The sequence below is a fragment of the Staurois parvus genome, unplaced genomic scaffold (assembly GCF_062004578.1).
Source record: "Staurois parvus isolate SC_StPar_1 unplaced genomic scaffold, SC_StPar_1.0 ptg001451l, whole genome shotgun sequence".
Taxonomy (NCBI): Eukaryota; Metazoa; Chordata; class Amphibia; order Anura; family Ranidae; genus Staurois; species Staurois parvus.
Genome location: NW_028319247.1, coordinates 1,727,170 through 1,748,537, shown reverse-complemented (window position 1 = coordinate 1,748,537; position 21,368 = coordinate 1,727,170). Strand labels below are relative to the sequence as shown.

General features: G+C 46.9%; 1 protein-coding gene across 1 annotated transcript in view; it reads right to left on the bottom strand.

Annotated features, from left to right (window-relative positions):
• Positions 1-2,548: 2,548 nt before the first annotated feature.
• Positions 2,549-21,368, bottom strand: part of LOC149435916 (uncharacterized) — a 256,377-nt gene continuing 237,557 nt past the window's right edge. The window contains exon 13 of the mRNA XM_089662262.1: positions 2,549-3,096. The gene's annotated coding sequence lies outside the window, so the exon portion shown is untranslated. The remainder of the gene's footprint in view (positions 3,097-21,368) is intronic.

The following is a 21,368-nucleotide window of genomic DNA, read 5'->3' as shown; positions in this document are numbered from 1 at the left end:
CAATAACCTCTGCATTCTTCCAAAGATTGGATGAAATTTGAAGATGTCCTTTCTGATCTTCTATCAAGGCACCATCTTTATGGAAATCTTTCTCATGACCAAATCCTCTGTTGGAACCTTCTGCAATGTTTTCCTATTCATGTTCAATTCTTCTGCCATCATTCTCACACTCCGTCTTCAATCTGAGCGTACGAGGGTTCGCATTCTCTCCACATTTGCATCCATCCTTTGTGTTTTTGGCTGCCCGTTTATGTCATCATGGACATTTTCCCGCACCTCTTTAAACCGTCTATTCCATTCAGAAACACTTGTTGTAACAGAGCTGAAGTTTCTCTCGCACTTTTGCCAATTTTCATGCAAAATATGATATGAATCCACTGCTTCAGGTTCCTGTCACTCATTTCCCGCCAACAGTGTGACACTCGTGTTACTTCTACTGCTCCATACTCCACTGGCTTTCGGCCCATTCCAGTGTGAACAGCTGTGTGGCTCACCAACATAGTTCTACGCCATGGCCATTCCGGCAATTAAACGGTCATGCCTCGTATTTAGCCGACCAAAAGGGAAGAAATAAAAGAAGCTCATTATTTGTGCACTTTAAGGTGGCCATGCACTTGGCAATTTCAGACGCTTTTGAGCCACCAAGATCAGCAAATACGGTTGCAAGTAAATGCCAGAAGGTAAGCAACTCTACCATCTAAAGGTTCAGCCAACCACTAGAATTCAGTTCATTGTGAAGTGGAAACTGGGCAATAAATGGACAGCCTCAGTATGATTCATGGAAAAATTAAATTACAATGGCATTGAAACAGGAAAAAAAACTCCCGCAGTTTTGTTGAGCAATCTGTTTTTTTTCCATCGCGTTCTAAACACTTTAAGATGTCTGTGTGACCACCTTCCTGCTTAACCATGAACGCCTGGTTCAGCTGAGTCTTTATGTTTATACTTTGGAGAGGGGAGGACGAGGTGTCCATCAGCCGTCTATGAGAACACACACACAGACCTCTACTCCTCCTTACATTTATTTATTTATTACAGGTACTTATATAGCGCCGTCACTTTACATATATATTGTACATTCACATCAGTCCCTAACCCTCAAGAGGTGTACAATCTAAGGTCCCTAACCCTCAAGAGGTGTACAATCTAAGGTCCCTAACCCTCAAGAGGTGTACAATCTAAGGTCCCTAACCCTCAAGAGGTGTACAATCTAAGGTCCTTAACCCTCAAGGAGCGTACAATCTAAGGTTCCTAACCCTCAAGAGGTGTACAATCTAAGGTCCTTAACCCTCAAGGAGCGTACAATCTAAGGTTCCTAACCCTTAAAGGGCGTAAAATCAAAGGTCCCTAACCCTCAAAGGGCGTACAATCAAAGGTCCCTAACCCTCAAAGGGCGTACAATCAAAGGTCCCTAACCCTCAAAGGGCGTACAATCAAAGGTCCCTAACCCTCAAGGGGCGTACAATCTAAGGTCCCTAACCCTCAAGGGGCGTACAATCTAAGGTCCCTAACCCTCAAGGGGCGTACAATCTAAGGTCCCTAACTCACATTCATACATACACATACTAGGAACAATTTAGACAGGAGCCAATTCACCTACCAGCATGTCTTTGGAGTGTGGGAGGGAACTGGAGTACCCAGGGGAAACCCACACAGGCACAGGGAGAACATGCAAACTCCAGGCAGGTGGTGCTGTGGTTGGGATTCGAACCAATGACCCGAGTACTGCCAGGTGGAAGTGCTAACCATTTGGCCACTGTGCTGCTCAGCATTAAATGTAACCATCGTTCAACCATGCAGCACTAAACCGTAGTCACAGGCTACCCATTACACAGGAAAAAAGTAAAGTTGGTCAGTTTCCCCCTCTTACCAAAATATCATCAGTAAGATAATGTATGACCTATAAGTGCCCAAAGCATCCTATGTGTTCCCTCTGTCCTCCTACACCAATCCTGTCACAGATTATACTACAATTTAGCATTACAGGGACGAAAGGGACCAGTGATGAACGTTGCCGCCTGTTGGCCAGAGGGGGTTCTGCAGATGTAAGTCTGACTTAGGCCTGGTTCACACACGTGTGGCCGTGCTAGCCGCAACTTGTGCGGGCACGAGAGCCCATTCATTTGAATGGACTCCCATGCCCCGGGACACACAGGGAAAGTCCCTGCACTTCTTCCAAAATTGCAGCCCACACGGGAACTGAGGTACCCAGTACAGTTGCGTTTACCAGTGTGGACGGTGTTCCATTAGAAATAATGGCACCCTCCTGCGGGTGGTGTGGCTGCAAGTATTTGTGCGAGTCCCGCAGCAGTAGCACCACCCGCACAGATGTGAACCAAGCGTTACAGTTGCCTGCTGGCCTTCTTCTATATGGGGTCATCACTGGACACTGAGTCAGCTGTTGGTGGTTTCATCGAGACAGTAGACTCCTGAAGTCGAGCATTTAGTGGTCATCTATGACTTCTTGTTTAAAGCATTGATGTGCAACTTTTGCTGTCTCTCAAGGGGTTATGAAGATCCGTTGACCCAGAATAAACCAGACCCTACATTTTTCCAACCACACAAATTGCATTTAATGAATAAATTATGAGTCAGGCTCAAAATGTTTGACAGGGATTAGTGACATTGCGTACCCGAACAGCCGCCAAACTAAAGTCTGAGGAATTGCAGATGCCGAGGATACAGTTTTCTAGCGAGTCAGAGACTCCAATTAGTGAAATTCCCCTCCCTAATTTCAAAGGGGCGAGCACGTGGAAGTGAGCCTGTGCTGGGTGGATGGCGCGGAGTCCAACCCTGAGAATAAATCTGGTTTTTTTGAATGCTGAGGTCGTCACGTCACTGCATGTCATCCTCCTAACCAGTACGGACACATTTCAGCCGCCCCTCCATTGTTCATTCACTCACAGCCTCAATTACTCATCCTCCGTACTGTACTGCTTCATGTTCTCCAATTCCGTGTGATGAAAGTTTGGGTGATCCTCATTACTGGGCAGTACGTGAAGGTTACAGAGATCTCGATACTTTGATGGGTTCTTGGAAGGTCTTGGAAGTGCCATTCTCCAGATCTCCTCTTATTTTCTGTGGCATATTGTAAACCTGAAAAACAAATTATTATAGTTATACTCTTTACTTCTATAATAAAGTGTTACTAAATCCAGGACCCTGCATTCACTATATCCACTCTCCCCAGACCCCGCATTCACTATATCCACTCTCCCCAGACCCCGCATTCACTATATCCACTCTCCCCAGACCCCGCATTCACTATATCCACTCTCCCCAGACCCCGCATTCACTATATCCGCTCTCCCCGGTCCCGCATTCACTATATCCGCTCTCCCCAGACCCCGCATTCACTATATCTAGTCTCCCCGGACCCCGCATTCACTATATCTGGTCTCCCTGGACCCCGCATTCACTATATCTGCTCTCCCCGGACCCCGCATTCACTGTATCTGCTCTCCCCGGACCCCGCATTCACTATATCCGCTCTCCCCGGACCCCGCATTCACTATATCCCCTCTCCCTGGACCCCGCATTCACTATATCCTCTCTCCCCGGACCCTGCATTCACTATATCTGCTCTCCCCGGACCCCGCATTCACTATATCTGCTCTCCCCGGACCCCGCATTCACTATATCCGCTCTCCCCGGACCCCGCATTCACTATATCCGCTCTCCCCGGACCCCGCATTCACTATATCCGCTCTCCCCGGACCCTGCATTCACTATATCCGCTCTCCCCGGACCCTGCATTCACTATATCCTCTCTCCCCGGACCCAGCATTCACTATATCTGGTCTCCCCGGACCCCGCATTCACTATATCCGCTCTCCCCGGACCCCGCATTCACTATATCCGCTCTCCCCGGACCCCGCATTCACTATATCCGCTCTCCCCGGACCCCGCATCACTATATCCGCTCTCCCCGGACCCCACATTCACTATATCCGCTCTCCCTGGACCCAGCATTCACTATATCTGGTCTCCCCGGACCCCGCATTCACTATATCCTCTCTCCCCGGATCCCGCATTCACTATATCCTCTCTCCTCGGACCCCGCATTCACTATATCCGCTCTCCCCGGACCCCGCATTCACTATATCCGCTCTCCCCGGACCCCGCATTCACTATATCCGCTCTTCCTGGACCCCGCATTCACTATATCCGCTCTCCCCGGACCCCGCATTCACTATATCCTCTCTCCCCGGACCCCGCATTCACTATATCCGCTCTCCCCGGACCCCGCATTCACTATATCCGCTCTCCCCGGACCCCGCATCACTATATCCGCTCTCCCCGGACCCCACATTCACTATATCCGCTCTCCCTGGACCCAGCATTCACTATATCTGGTCTCCCCGGACCCCGCATTCACTATATCCTCTCTCCCCGGATCCCGCATTCACTATATCCTCTCTCCTCGGACCCCGCATTCACTATATCCGCTCTCCCCGGACCCCGCATTCACTATATCCGCTCTCCCCGGACCCCGCATTCACTATATCCGCTCTTCCTGGACCCCGCATTCACTATATCCGCTCTCCCCGGACCCCGCATTCACTATATCCTCTCTCCCCGGACCCCGCATTCACTATATCCGCTCTCCCCGGACCCCGCATTCACTATATCCGGTCTCCCCGGACCCCGCATTCACTATATCCGGTCTCCCCGGACCCTGCATTCACTATATCCGCTCTCCCCGGACCCGGCATTCACTATATCTGGTCTCCCACAGTACACAGAACATGGAAATGCAATTATTTTAGTAAATATAAACTGCTAAATCCCTTTTCTCATCAGCAGTATATAGCAGTCTTATGAATTATATCAGTGTCCAACAAAGCAATGGTTAAATCTTGTAGTAGGAGTTTTCTTTCTGCTCTAGGAGGATGCAGGGCCCCTAACCTCTGTTTGGACAGCGCTGATTGGCCCTGTGCTGATCATGTGCACTCTCCCAAGAAAGAAAAAAAACCTCTGTAGCAATACACATAAAACTGAGCATGTGCAGAGTGACTCTACATGATACGTCTTATCAGATGAGAGGGGGACACTGAAAGAAGTGGAGGATCAGGGAAGTCAGGATCAAATGGCATTTTACACAATGCAGAGGATTAACCCCTTAGGTTCCACAGTGAGTATAACCAGCATGTTTACTGCATCTACAGACTGATTGTACTGTTGTGGGTTTGGTAACACTTTAAGTGAACCCTTGCTATGGGGCAAATTACAGATTTATTGTATATTAGAGTGAAGAAAGGAAAGTCCATTGGAAGCGTCGAGTTGCTGGAGTCACACGTTACACATGAGACCGCACATTTACAATAAAAAACCCAAACTTTAATTGAACAAGCTGAAGTTAGAAGCTGATTGGTCGCCATGCACGGCTGCACCAGATCCTGTGTGCTCCAGTTTTAGTAAATCTCTCCTAGTGTCTGTCCTCCTGGATCGCTGGTAGTGTACTCCCGGTCCTGGCTGTACATAGATAAGTCCACAAGGTTGCATGCACCTCAGTTTTAACTCATAGTGAGCCAGCAAATTTTGCAAAGTGTCCGAATTCCTTGAGTCCAGTTTTTAGTGTAGGCATCTTGTGGTGCCCTTATATACCTGTGTTTTGTATTGGGGAGGACGGTGCGCACTCTATAAGTGGCCTCTTGGCATTTAGGCGCACCCGCCGAGAGGCCGCATAAATATGCCTGCATCCGGTGGGAAGTAGTTAAAGACAAATGTTTGCACCACCTCAGTAACTTTTACTTTGATGATCATGACAGGTTCATTCTAGAGCCTGTAAGGGCTCATGTACCCGAGCAGCTGCTAAACGTGAGTTCAGTACCTGCTGGCATTTTTTTTGCCAAGGCTCCTAGACTCAGCTCCATAAAGGCCTAGGTGTCCATGTACACACAGACTTCTAGCAGAGTTTAGGAGCTGCCGCGGTTAGGTGAGGTTAACCTCCCTCTCAATGCAGAAGAATCACGTTCAGGATAGAAACGTTTTGACCGCCGGTACCGTGATTGCTACGTTTTGCGTTTTCCCGTGGTCAGGGTAGGCTCGTGTACATGGGGCCTAAGTGGTTAGCAGATTTTTTTTCCCATTATTTGAAGTCAATGAAGAAGCAGAGTTGCAGAGCATGATGGGAAGTGTAGTACAGGACAGGAGAGTGAGTGGTTCTGCTGGCACTAGTGGATATATAGAGGACATAGCTGGATCACGTCCGTCTTCTCCTCACCTGTGCTGCTGTAATGATGGGAAGTGTAGTACAGGACAGGAGAGTGAGTGGTTCTGCTGGCACTAGTGGATATATAGAGGACATAGCTGGATCACATCCGTCTTCTCCTCACCTGTGCTGCTGTAATGATGGATGGATGAGGAATGCATTATCTCACACCAGTCTCTGCATAAATCACTCCATTCACATCAATGCTACGACTTATTTACACAAGGAAACCTTAAAACCCCCATACATCCTGACCCGAAGCACCGGTGCCCTTCTCTCTAAATAGTTACAAATTCTGCTTCCTGTAGCAGTTCCTATCTGTGTCCCGCTGCGGGCAGGAATTCCTTGTGATGTGCTGGCCTGGTACAGGATATAAACAGGAAGCGCAGAGCAGCGCTCAGCCCGCAGCACGCAATCCCCCGGACCTTCCTCGCAGGATTAGGCCGCCTTGTCCCCCTCTACATTTGCAAGCTCAGCAGGAAATTCCTCCACATTTCGCACTGTAAATCTGTGCGCGATCTGATCTTCTTACTAAACATCTGTTTGTGAGCAGTCTTCAGGAGGAAATCTCCGGTGCCAGAACAGGCCTTTGTGTTTGATGATGGGGAAGTCACGTATTAGAAGATGAGCTGAAATAAAAAAATAACACTGCTGGGCACTTTTACTGAGTGCAATGTGGATGTGAAGTCATTTCCCGGCTCCAAGACACAAGCGCTGTATCATCCCTTCACATATCAAACATTCTTCTTCTGGATACATGGAGGTCCTAGCAATCAGGGGTGGTAAAAGTCAACTGTTGGAATAACTAGGAAAAAAAAATTGCTGCTAAATGTTTAGTTATCACTTCATTTTCAGAAATCTTCCCTGAATGTGTTGGGGAAAACATAATGACGTTTTTATAAGTCATTAATAGTTGTGATTCCTTTCCACCATGGGGCACAGTGATACCAACAGGGGTGTATTTAGGTTTTGTGCTGCCCTAAGCCCCAGGGGGGGGAAATAGAGGCTCACCACCACAACTCTCCTATTTTTAGATGTCTTCATTCCCACCGACAGCCCTCTGCTCCATCAGTGCTGCCTATATCACTCACCCGGCTCCCTTCCCGGAGTCTCATGTCCGCTCCCCCGGATCCCCTCATTTCACTGTTCCTCCTGCCGCCCAGCCCCGGTGCCCCTTGGAACCTCCTCATAAGTAGCGCCATCCGCTCCCGGTCACCGGCCCAACGTCACCACACAGGAACTGGTGGCTGAAGGCAGAGCACAGGGTGAGCAAGACAACCAGCGTCCCATCTTCCCCCCCAACAAAAATGCTGCCCAAGGCACACCCCTTGTTTGCCTCGTGCCTTCCCTTTTGGTCTATTGAATATATTAATATGACAGTATACTATGCTGCTCCCACAGTGCAGTGCAGAGCGCTGTCACCCTAGGACAGTAAATATGTTTGATGTACTTTGGAACACAGTTTCATGGTAAATGTGAAGCCTTTCCCACATCTCGGACGTATGTGTCATATTTACATACAAACACGTGACTGTGCAGTCATAGAACTGACGCACACTACAGATAATCCCTAAGTGAGGGCATTCGTCTTGTTTTGTGTACCGGAGCAATCTTGTGTTTTAGGCTTACTTGTCCTTTAAGAAGCCATAATAAATAAAGATTTGTCTTTCACCTGTCACCCCCACACATGTGTACAGGCAGCATAGAGCTACACAGATGTCTCATTTCCTGTGTCAGACATGTTCAGTCACCCTATTACATGTCCACGTGAAGTTGTTTATCACTGAGTATTGAGTGTGATCCTCTGACATTCCGGATGATATAGACATTTCTGTTCAGCACCACACTGAACCAACGTTGGTCCTGTAAGGAGCTGATGTATTGGTATACAGCAAGGGTCTCCAAATTTTTCAAAGGGCCTGTATGCGGTCCTTCCGACTTTAGGAGGGCCGGATTAGGGCCAGTGAGGATAGAAAATGTCCTGGCCCCAGTATCAGTGAGAATAAACATGGCCTAAGGGTTGATGGTCAGTAGGAGGAGTAGTGCCCCATCATTGGTATTAGTGGGAAGAAAACACCATCATTGATTTCAATAGAAGGAGTGCTGCCCCTTTGTTGGTCTCAGTGGGAGGAATATTGCCCCATGGGCCGGATAAAGGGTAGCGAAGGCCCATATCTGGCCGCAGTTTGGAGACCTCTGGTATACAGGACCCTTATACATTACTAGGGTTAAAGCTGAGCATGCAGACAATGGGCCATGCAGGGTACATACTGTGATACATCAGGGGGGCTGTCAGTATGATAGAATAGTATGATAGAATCTGTTCCACCAGACAATGTTTTCCCAGTCCAGTGCTCATTGCCAATACCTTCCATGGTTTACTATGGATTGGGGAGATACCCTGTATGTTTGGTGGTTTGCTGTCATGGCTGGTGCCCCCAGATGTCTCCCACACTCGCCCAGCTGGGGTCACCTTTCTGGTCAGATCATTCACCTACAAGACCGCTGCCTTCCCCAGCCCAATGCCCAGCCGTTTGTCAATACACACAAGTGTCCTCATGGCACCAATTATCTTTTACTTGTCTCAGCAACTGGTTTAGTGTAGGGATGGAAATGAGGGTGTGGAATACGTACGTACGCTCCTGCCGGTGTGGAATACGTACGTACGCTCCTGCCGGTGTGGAATATGTACGTACGCTCCTGCCGGTGTGGAGTACGTATGTACGCTCCTGCCGGTGTGGAATATGTACGTACGCTCCTGCCGGTGTGGAATACGTACGTACGCTCCTGCCGGTGTGGAATACGTACGCTCCTGCCGGTGTGGAATACGTACGTACGCTCCTGCCGGTGTGGAATACGTACGTACGCTCCTGCCGGTGTAGAATACGTACGTACGCTCCTGCCGGTGTGGAATACGTATTTACGCTCCTGCCGGTGTGGAGTACGTACGTACGCTCCTGCCGGTGTGGAATTTGTACGTACGCTCCTGCCGGTGTGGAATACGTACGTACGCTCCTGCCGGTGTGGAATACGTACGCTCCTGCCGGTGTGGAATACGTACGCTCCTACCCGTGTGGAGTACGTACGTACGCTCCTGCCGGTGTGGAATACGTACGCTCCTGCCGGTGTGGAATACGTACGTACGCTCCTACCGGTGTGGAATACGTACGTACGCTCCTACCGGTGTGGAATACGTACGTACGCTCCTGCCGGTGTGGAATACGTACGTACGCTCCTGCCGGTGTGGAATACGTACGCTCCTGCCGGTGTGGAATACGTACGCTCCTGCCGGTGTGGAATACGTACGTACGCTCCTGCCGGTGTGAAATAAGTACGTACGCTCCTGCCGGTGTGGAATACGTACATACACTTCTGCCGGTACGCCATTCTCCTGGGACAAACCACTGTCTCTATCTGGCTTGGCCGAGAGGGGTGCACATGTTGTCAGCTGCTGGATCAGCATCTGGCTGTGCACAGTGAGAACATCCCTATGTGTGAAAACAAGCGATTCCCACAAGTGCTTCAAGTAGATGTGTAGCCAAAATGTTTTTCTTTATTGAATATTAACCTCTTACCGCCCATGTAATACATATGTGTGGTGGTAAAAAAGGGTGGTTTTAACACCCACACACTTCTCAATGGGTGGTATGAGAACGCATTCCCAGCACAGAGACTGAGCTGTCAAAGATAGCTCTTGGTCTAAGCTAATGATCAGGAGCTGTAATACCAACTCCCAGACATGTGACCAATGTGACAGCTAGTCCCATGACTTTCATTTTTAGCAACAATGGTCACCAGGCCAGATGAAGGGTGAATGTCCCCATTGGGACACAGACAGCATTCAAATCTTACAGGGATGCCAACCCATCCGCACTCCATCCAAAACTACCAAGAACAGTTTTTATTTATATAGAAAGTCAGCACAATGGTTAGCACTTTCACCTGTACTGGGGTCATTGGTTTGAATTCCAACCACGGCACCACCTGCCTGGAGTTTGCATGTTCTCCCTGGGCCTGCGTGGGTTTCCTCCGGGTACTCCGGTTTCCTCCCACACTCCAAAGCCATGCTGGTAGGTGAATTGGCTCCTGTCTAAATTGTCCCTAGTATGTGTATGTATGAATGTAATGTAGGGACCTTAGACTGTACGCCCCTTGAGGGTTAGGGACCTTAGATTGTACGCCCCTTGAGGGTTAGGGACCTTAGATTGTACACTCCTTGAGGGTTAGGGACCTTAGATTGTACGCCCCTTGAGGGTTAGGGACCTTAGATTGTACGCCCCTTGAGGGTTAGGGACCTTAGATTGTACGCCCCTTGAGGGTTAGGGACCTTAGATTGTACGCCCCTTGAGGGTTAGGGACCTTAGATTGTACGCCCCTTGAGGGTTAGGGACCTTAGATTGTACGCCCCTTGAGGGTTAGGGACCTTAGATTGTACGCCCCTTGAGGGTTAGGGACCTTAGATTGTACACCCCTTGAGGGTTAGGGACCTTAGATTGTACGCCCCTTGAGGGTTAGGGACCTTAGATTGTACGCCCCTTGAGGGTCAGGGACTGATGTGATTGTACAATATACATGTAAAGTGACGGCGCTATACAAGTACCAGTAATAAGTCGTAGTAGATGTGAGATGTAGATAAAACCTCAATCTCTGTATTAGGTGAGGGGAGAAGCTGAGCCACATTACAGGCCCCCGGATCACTTTCATGTAGACTTTCCTATTCATACAGAAGTAATATTATGGGACATGTTTATCTTCGTCCATTCTCAGTCTTAGCGGATAAATCACACTCATGGGGGGATCCATTTATCCTTCATGTGACACAGACATCTCTGACCCACAAATGTAACTCTGTAGTAGTCAGATAAGTGTAATGGAGAATGCTGAGATAGCAATGGGAGTAAAATATGAAGTGAGATGTAATGAATTATAAACACATTTCCCTGGATGGAGGGAACAGATTACTGAGGAGCGCTGTGGGAATCCCAGTCTGCCTCTGTGCTCTCTATACATGTGATCTGTACAACTGTGCAAACTGTGCATTGTGCTGGGTGCTCCTTTATATACTGTGCAGGGTGCTCTGTGTATTGTGCTGGGTGCTCCTTTATATACTGTGCAGGGTGCTCTGTGTATTGTGCTGGGTACTCCTATATATACTGTGCTGGGTGCTCTGTGTATTGTGCTGGGTGCTCCTTTATATACTGTGCTGGGTGCTCTGTGTATTGTGCTGGGTACTCCTATATATACTGTGCTGGGTGCTCTGTGTATTGTGCTGGGTACTCCTATATATACTGTGCTGGGTGCTCTGTGTATTGTGCTGGGTACTCCTATATATACTGTGCTGGGTGCTCTGTGTATTGTGCTGGGTACTCCTATATATACTGTGCTGGGTGCTCTGTGTATTGTGCTGGGTACTCCTATATATACTGTGCTGGGTGCTCTGTGTATTGTGCTGGGTACTCCTTTATATACTGTGCCGGGTGCTCTGTGTATTGTGCTGGGTGCGCCTTTATATACTGTGCAGGGTGCTCTGTGTATTGTGCTGGGTACTCCTTTATATACTGTGCCGGGTGCTCTGTGTATTGTGCTGGGTGCTCCTTTATATACTGTGCAGGGTGCTCTGTGTATTGTGCTGGGTGCTCCTTTATATACTGTGCAGGGTGCTCTGTGTATTGTGCTGGGTGCTCCTTTATATACTGTGCTGGGTGCTCTGTGTATTGTGCTGGGTGCTCCTTTATATACTGTGCTGGGTGCTCTGTGTATTGTTGCTGGGTACTCCTTTATATACTGTGCAGGGTGCTCTGTGTATTGTGCTGGGTGCTCCTTTATATACTGTGCTGGGTGCTCTGTGTATTGTTGCTGGGTACTCCTTTATATACTGTGCAGGGTGCTCTGTGTATTGTGCTGGGTGCTCCTTTATATACTGTGCAGGGTGCTCTGTGTATTGTGCTGGGTGCTCCTTTTATATACTGTCTGGATGCTCCTTGAATTGTGCTGGGTGCTCCTTTATAAACTGTGCCGCCGGGTACTCTGTGTATTGTGCGGGGTGTTCTGTGTATTGTGCTGGTTGGTTTATATACACTGTTGGGCCCTCACCGGTACAAGTCAAGTGTTTACATCTGAATGAGGTATTTTTTTTATACCGAGTAGATAATTGTCAGGTGTGTATCTGCAGGAAATGATGGGCTGTACAGGAAAATATCCTATAATACACCAAGCTGGCCATACACAATCACACGGTCACATACACAGTCATATACACAATCACACGGTCACATACACAATCACACGGTCACATACACAGTCACATACACAATCACACGGTCACATACACAGTCACATACACAATCACACGGTCACATACACAATCACATACACAATCACACGGTCACATACACAGTCACATACACAATCACACGGTCACATACACAATCACATACACAGTCACACAGTCACATACACAGTCATATACACAGTCACATACACAATCACACAGTCACATACACAGTCACATAAACAGTCGCACAGTCACATACACAGTCATATACACAGTCACATACACCGTCACATACACAATCACACACACAGTCACATACACAATCACACAGTCACACACACAGTCACACAGTCACATACACAGTCACACACACAATCACACAGTCACACACACAGTCACACAGTCACATACACAATCACACAGTCACATACACAGTCACACACACAATCACACAGTCACATACACAGTCACACAGTCACATACACACTCACATACACCGTCACATACACAATCACACAGTCACACACACTCATATACACCGTCACATACACAATCACACAGTCATATACACAGTCACACACTCACATACACCGTCACATACACAATCACACAGTCACACACACACTCACATACACCGTCACATACACAATCACACAGTCACATACACAGTCACAAACACAATCACACAGTCACATACACAATCACACAGTCACATACACAGTCACACAGTCACATACACAGTCACATACACCATCACATACACAATCACAGTCACATACACAGTCACACACACAGTCACATACACAATCACACACACAGTCACATACACCGTCACATACACAATCACACAGTCACATACACAATCACACAGTCACATACACAATCACACAGTCACATACACATTCACACAGTCACATACACAGTCACACAGTCACATACACAATCACAGTCACATACACAGTCACATACACAGTCACACACACAATCACACAGTCACATACACAGTCACATACACAATCACACAGTCACATACACAATCACACAGTCACATAGTCACATACACAGTCACATACACAGTCACACACACAATCACACAGTCACATACACAATCACACAGTCACATACACAATCACACACACACAGTCACATACACAGTCATATACACAATCACACAGTCACATACACAATCACACAGTCACATACACAATCACACAGTCACATACACAATCACACAGTCACATACACCGTCACATACACAATCACACACACAGTCACATACACAATCACACAGTCACACACACAATCACACAGTCACATACACAGTCACACAGTCACATACACAGTCACATACACCATCACATACACAATCACAGTCACATACACAGTCACACACACAGTCACATACACAGTCACACACACAGTCACATACACCGTCACATACACAATCACACACACAGTCACATACACAGTCACATACACAATCACACAGTCACATACACAATCACACAGTCACATACACAGTCACATACACAATCACACAGTCACATACACAATCACACAGTCACATACACAGTCACACACACAATCACACAGTCACATACACAGTCACATACACAATCACACAGTCACATACACAATCACACAGTCACATAGTCACATACACAGTCACACACACAATCACACAGTCACATACACAGTCACATACACAATCACACAGTCACATACACAGTCACATACACAATCACACACACAGTCATATACACAATCACACAGTCACATACACAATCACACAGTCACATACACAATCACACAGTCACATACACAATCACACAGTCACATACACCGTCACATACACAATCACACACACAGTCACATACACAATCACACAGTCACACACACAATCACACAGTCACATACACAGTCACACAGTCACATACACAGTCACACACACAATCACACAGTCACACACACAGTCACATACACAATCACACAGTCACATACACAGTCACACACACAATCACACAGTCACATACACAGTCACACACTCACATACACCGTCACATACACAATCACACAGTCACACACACACTCACATACACCGTCACATACACAATCACACAGTCACATACACAGTCACATACACAATCACACAGTCACATACACAGTCACATACACCATCACATACACAATCACACAGTCACAGTCAAATACACAGTCACACACACAGTCACATACACAGTCACATACACCGTCACATACACAATCACACACACAGTCACACAGTCACATACACAGTCATATACACAGTCACATACACAATCACACAGTCACATACACAATCACACAGTCACATACACAGTCACACAGTCACATACACAATCACACAGTCACATACACAGTCACACACACAATCACACAGTCACATACACAGTCACATACACAATCACACAGTCACATACACAGTCACATACACAGTCACACACACAATCACATACACAGTCACACAGTCACATACACAATCACACAGTCATATACACAGTCACACACTCACATACACCGTCACATACACAATCACACAGTCACACACACACTCACATACACCGTCACATACACAATCACACAGTCACATACACAGTCACATACACAATCACACAGTCACATACACAGTCACACACACAATCACACACACAGTCACATACACAGTCACATACACAGTCATATACACAATCACACAGTCACATACACCGTCACATACACAATCACACAGTCACATACACAATCACACAGTCGCACAGTCACATACACAATCACATAGTCACATACACAGTCACACACACAGTCACATACACAGTCACACAGTCACATACACAGTCACACACACAATCACACAGTCACATACACAGTCACACACACAATCACACAGTCACATACACAGTCACACACACAGTCACATACACCGTCACATACACAGTCACACACACTCACATACACCGTCACATACACAGTCACATACACCGTCACATACACAATCACACAGTCACATACACAGTCACATACACAATCACACAGTCACACACACACTCTCATACACAGTCACATACCACAGTCACATACCACAGTCACATACACAATCACACAGTCACATACACCGTCACATACACAATCACACAGTCACATACCACAGTCACATACACAATCACACAGTCACATACACAGTCACACAGTCACATACCACAGTCACATACACAGTCATATACACAATCACACAGTCACATACACAGTCATATACACAGTCACATACACAATCACAGTCACATACCACAGTCACATACCACAGTCACATACACAATCACACAGTCACATACACCGTCACATACACAGTCACACACACAGTGTAAGGGCAGCTCTCCTGTTCCACACGTGTCGGTAAAATCTGTGGAATTAGTCTGTATCTTCTGTATACAACTACAGATTTTGTAAACGACCCCCATGTCTGTCTGTGATTGGTTTCATAAACCTGGCGCTCTTGTCACCTGACAGACACACAGATAGGACCTCCTGGCAGATTACAGGCTGGGGGGGGTGTAAATGTCGGCGGCCTGTCTCCAGACACGTGCAGATGGCAGTTCCCTGTGTATGATGATGAACAGGAAGTCCGGTATGAATGGATTTCCCCTCCACAGCCCCTCTCTCATCACAACTTTCTCCTGGTGGGCTCCTCATAGCACACAACCTGCCCTTCCTCCTCCTGAACACGTTATAACATTTCTGTGTAGTGAAGGATTTGAGCGTCTTGCGATGGCGGGATCGGGGGAAAGGGGACCTTGAAAAGCATCTAGAAGTAATGCAGAGCAGAGTGCTGCATTGTGCCCGGTGCGGTCAGTAAGGCTCCCTCTGTGTCATGTGCAGCCATTAACATCCTGCTGGGTCTTCAGGCATTATCTGTGATTATTGATGAGGCGGCGGAGTGTTTCCTCAGATTCTTAGTACTTAGAGATACAGAAACAGCTCCATTCTCTCCATAGAGGAGGGGGGGGGGGCGATCCTTTGTCTGGAGGAGGTGTGCTGGAGTAAGGTATTGGTGACAAGTGACAGATCCTTCATCACCGGTCCTTGCCGTGTGGATACCCAGCTCTGTGATGTGTATTCTCTCCCTCCTGGGGTTGTCCTCAGTAAGGGACTTGCTTCTTGAGAAGCACCACTATTTACCATTCATGGGTTTTATACAAGGAGCCCCCAGAATGGCTCAGAATGACAAACACCACAATTGTTCACAACTATCGTCTGACTGTAACAACGAACTGGTATTATTTCCTCCCTTGTTGTCTGTTAAATCTGCACTGTTTACACGTTACACTCATTATGTTTCCATCTATTCATCCCGTCAGAGATCTGAGGAGCTTCCCTTTCTGCTGTAATACAGATACAATATGGTGCCTCTGCTGCACTGCCCAGGACCCTGAACTACAGAACACCCACTCATTATGTTATGAAGAGAGAGGAAGGTGTTCCTGTCCTACAGTGACCACACTGGCCCTCCATAATGGGGAGTGTTGTCATCCTAGGACAGGAAGTGGGTTACTGACAGGATCATTGGGTAACAAAGTTAAAAAAACTGTTTTAATAAAAGCTCACTCACCTGTCCAGGGGTCCAGCGCCATCCTCACCTGGGCTGATTTTTCGCCAGTCTTCAGGCCCCCGGCGCTGCCATGTTTAGTGTGGGAAGCCGGCTGTGACTCCATAAAGCTTCACAGCCTGCTTCCCACTGTGCATGTGTGAGCCATGCTGCGCTGTGTAAATCGTCCCGCAGCCTCCTGTGACCTGGCCCGGAAGATTGGGGGCAAGGAAAGAGGGTCTTCAGCGATTCCAGCAGAAGTGGAAGCAGGTACCAATACCCCCTCCCCCAAAAGAAAATTCCAAAAGGAGGGGGGCGGGGCATACAGTGGAACTTACCTCTTAGGTTGAAGTTCCACTTTAAAAAGTCTGAAATGAAAGAAGCTGCACTATTGTTGTTCTTAGGTTTAGATATGCTTTAACCTCTTCCCACTCAGTAGAAATGCGCGGAGGCGGGTATTCTGATCATGTGACCGATGTGATTGCCTGTCACAGCAATCACATGATCGGAAAGCTCCCAATGACAAGCATGCATTGGGAGCTTTCCGTGACCTGTCAGTTGCTGTGCTGGGAGTATGCTCTCTGCACAGTAAATTGTTTACCAATAGATGTATATATGTGGTCCTCCCGCCGAGACATCGCATATATGCGCCACGTTGGCAGGAAGGCGTTAAAAGTACAACTAAAGCCAATACTTTTTTTTTCATAGAGCACATTTTTGCCATCTATGTCCATTGGGGAGATTTCTCTTTGCTTCTTGTCTCATAGCCAAAACAGGAAGTGAGAGGAAATCCCTCAAAAGTTTCCCTGTTTGGAAGATTTCCTCTATATTACTGTTCTGGGGACAACTGAAAATTGGGCATTTTCCTTCAGTTTAGGGCCCATTCATACCATGGTGCAGAGACGTCAGTTTTTCTGCAGGAGTTCTGCAAGGGCACAACGAAACCGATTGTTCTCACGACAACACTGCTGTCACATGCACAGGATCCTGCAACACACATGAAACTCATTGAAGCGCAGATGAAAACTGATGTCTCTGCAAGTGTTCCGGACATTAATACTGAACATTTTATAGATGGGCAACTCCTGTCCTCATATTGATCACATTAATATTACAATTGTACTTTTATGGTAGGAATTCCATAGGCAGGATCATTTATAATCAGGACTGGAAGGAACGCAAACTGTGCACAAGGAGTGCAGTGTACAATACACAGGCAAAGTATACAAATAGAATACAACTTTATACAGAATTTACAAATATCCTTTACCACCTCCCCTCGTTTCATCAATATTTTACATTTTGATCACAGACCACAGCTACTATAACCTCCTTACATTTAGTCCCGGCCTAGGAGGCAAACTGGGGAGAATCTAACAGCTGAGAGCAGCTTTATCATCATAAAATGACCTTTTATTGTAACTTATTACAGAGTAATTGGCTGGACGCCGATCCTGTCCCATACATTTGAAGTCTGTGTGTCAGTTTCCATCCATTTGTATGGTGTGAATGAGGCCTCATGGCAATTAGTGTGAATCTCCCCCGATAATCCGGCAGTCATTCTAATCCTTGAAAAGAAAGTTTTGCCTTTAGTTGTACTGTAACTCTTTCCTGCCTGGCCTATTGTAAGAGAGCGGCCGAGCGGGGTCCCTTTCTATGATGTTCTTCCAGGACCCCACAATCTGCACAATCTGTCACCACCTATGTTAGATCAGTCTGTTATAACTGTTATCAGATGACAGGTAACTACACTGAGCCACTGCCAGTGTCGTGTGATCACTGTGACCAATCACAGCAGATCACATGACCGTTGTAAACAATGAATGGTCTCCTTTCATGCCATTCATTGCTTACAACTGTGCTGCCAATCACAACCGATCTGTAGCATGTGATCAGCTGTGGCCAATCACAGCTGATCAGAACAAAAACTACTGAATGAATCCGTTTCATTCAGTAAAAATGCTTCCTTATATCAGTGAAATTTGTTGGTATAGTCTATCATAATGTGTAAAAAGAAAAGAAAAGTCCTCATCACTTGCCCATAGTACAGTGTAACTATTGTAACATTGTACTGCTCTGGTCAGGAGTAGGAAAAAAAAATCATTAAATCATTTGTAATAAAAAATTAATATCTTTTTTTTTTTTTTTTTTTTACATACTGTCGCCTGTCAGTGTTCATGATGAACCTGTACTACACTGGTGACAGTATTTTTTTAAAAAAAAGTGGTCATTTGGGGGATTTGTACTATCCTGGTGTTTTTGGACCTCAAGAAATGAGATCAGCAGTCAGGACATCTGGATTTATTGATTTTTAAGATATTAGCTATAGACTATTGGACATAACAAATGTAGCAGAATACATTTTGGCCTAAATTTGTGTAGAAAGAAAAACTTTTTTTTTTTTTTTTTTTTCATTTATAGCACAAAAAAGGCATAGTGCTTATTTACCCCTTGACGCCAAGCGGCCGCATATTTGTGTACCATTTGAAAACACATATGTGCTGAGAGCACGAGCCCTGCGTGCTCTCAGCACATATGTCGTATCGGGACCTTTTCCAAACATGTGTCACATGACCCTAAAACCCTGCCTCCTGGAGTCTGAAACCCCTTAAAGGGCCGGGAGGTGCCATTGTGAAGAGGTTAAATACCACCTAAAGAAATCTCTATTTGTGAGAAAAAAATGGTAAAAATATCATATGGATACAGCGTTGCATGACCGCGCAATGATCATTCAAAGTTTAGACAGCACTGAAAGGTGAAAATTGGAGTAAAAGTTCCCGGTAGGCAGGGGGTTAACTTGCGTTTTAGCACTCTCAGGAAACGTCTCGTGTTCAATAATAAATATCGACAAACGAATCCTCGCTTGGTTTGTGTCCAAGAACTGTAGGCCCAGCATATCCAATCAGCGCAGAGCTGGAAATATTCTGCCATGTGGATGTGATTGTAGTTTCTAGGAACTCTGGTATTCTGTATCCGCACAGTCCAGTGAATGGTTCATGTGAAGACCGCACTGAGACTGCATGTGTCTTGAAATGCAGGAGTGGGAGCGAGCCTTGTAGAGAGCTCACAGGTGTCTTCTACGGCCTGCACACACATTTCCCATGAACAGCTGTGGAGCTGCGGGTCTGTGGGGGATTCTGACATGAGGACGATGAGCTGGGCCCGTGAATCAGCGCTCTTCTGTTCTTTGGAAACTTGTATGATGTCACTCGGGATCCAACCTGGAACCTGACTGGAGCCAGCCTTCCTTGTTGTGTAATCCGGTGCTGGAAGGGAGCAGAGGTCTTCCTGGCGACAGGCACCTGCACTCCGGTATTAAGTCACTCTGCTGAGATTAACAAAACATAGCCTACGAGAGCGCCAATCCCAGCACTTTCCCGGAACCCTGGCTAATGTGTGCGCCACTAATGTACATGGGGTGCTGCATGATTGTAGCTCCACCCTTCGGGAAGATAACAATACATGATTTGTCTGAGGAGAGTCCTATAAAAGGATTTATCTCTGTGTAGCGGAATGCAGCTATTGCACCTAATGAGGGCTCATTCACACTACTACACGGCCTGTCATTGATCTGTATAGGCTGCTGCTCTCCGCACTTTGCACACACCTCGGGCACAGTCCCCCTGCGCCCTTATAAATCTAATCAGATCCAGCACCTCCCATCGCCTTCCTACCCCCCCAACTTCTTCCTCTATTTCTTGGACAGGAAGTGAAACACGAGTTAAAGCCCAACTGCAAGGCTAAAACTGTGAGAAAAAGCAGTTTGACTTACCCGATCCTTCACTCCTCCAGCTGATGGTTCTCCCCACATTGGAGCAGTGGACTGTCCCATCACATCTGATGCAGGGTTATAGACCCGGCATTGGTCTTCATGACATGATGACTTTGAACTGCTGGAGTGTCGAGGAGAAGATGCTGTGGGGACAGGTCTAGTAGCACAGAGGAGTGGAGGACAAGCTGATCCTCCTTTCTTTGTCCTGTAGGCCTCAATGAGCCTGGCACTGCAAGGGATCCATTTTAAATGTTGAAAATCCTACTTCTTCCACCCAGAATGTGGCTTCTCTCACAAGATTGAACCATCGATGTGTACAACCAGGGATGCACAATCCATCTACACCTGGCAGTATGGGTGATTGGGAAAGGTGGATACCACTCAAACCAGCCTAGGCAGGTCGGAATGTATGTGATGGCCTTAGCCCCTGTTCCATCCATGCCCCCTGATGCTTCTCACTCCGCCCACTGGGGCTTGGTCATAGAGGTGGTCT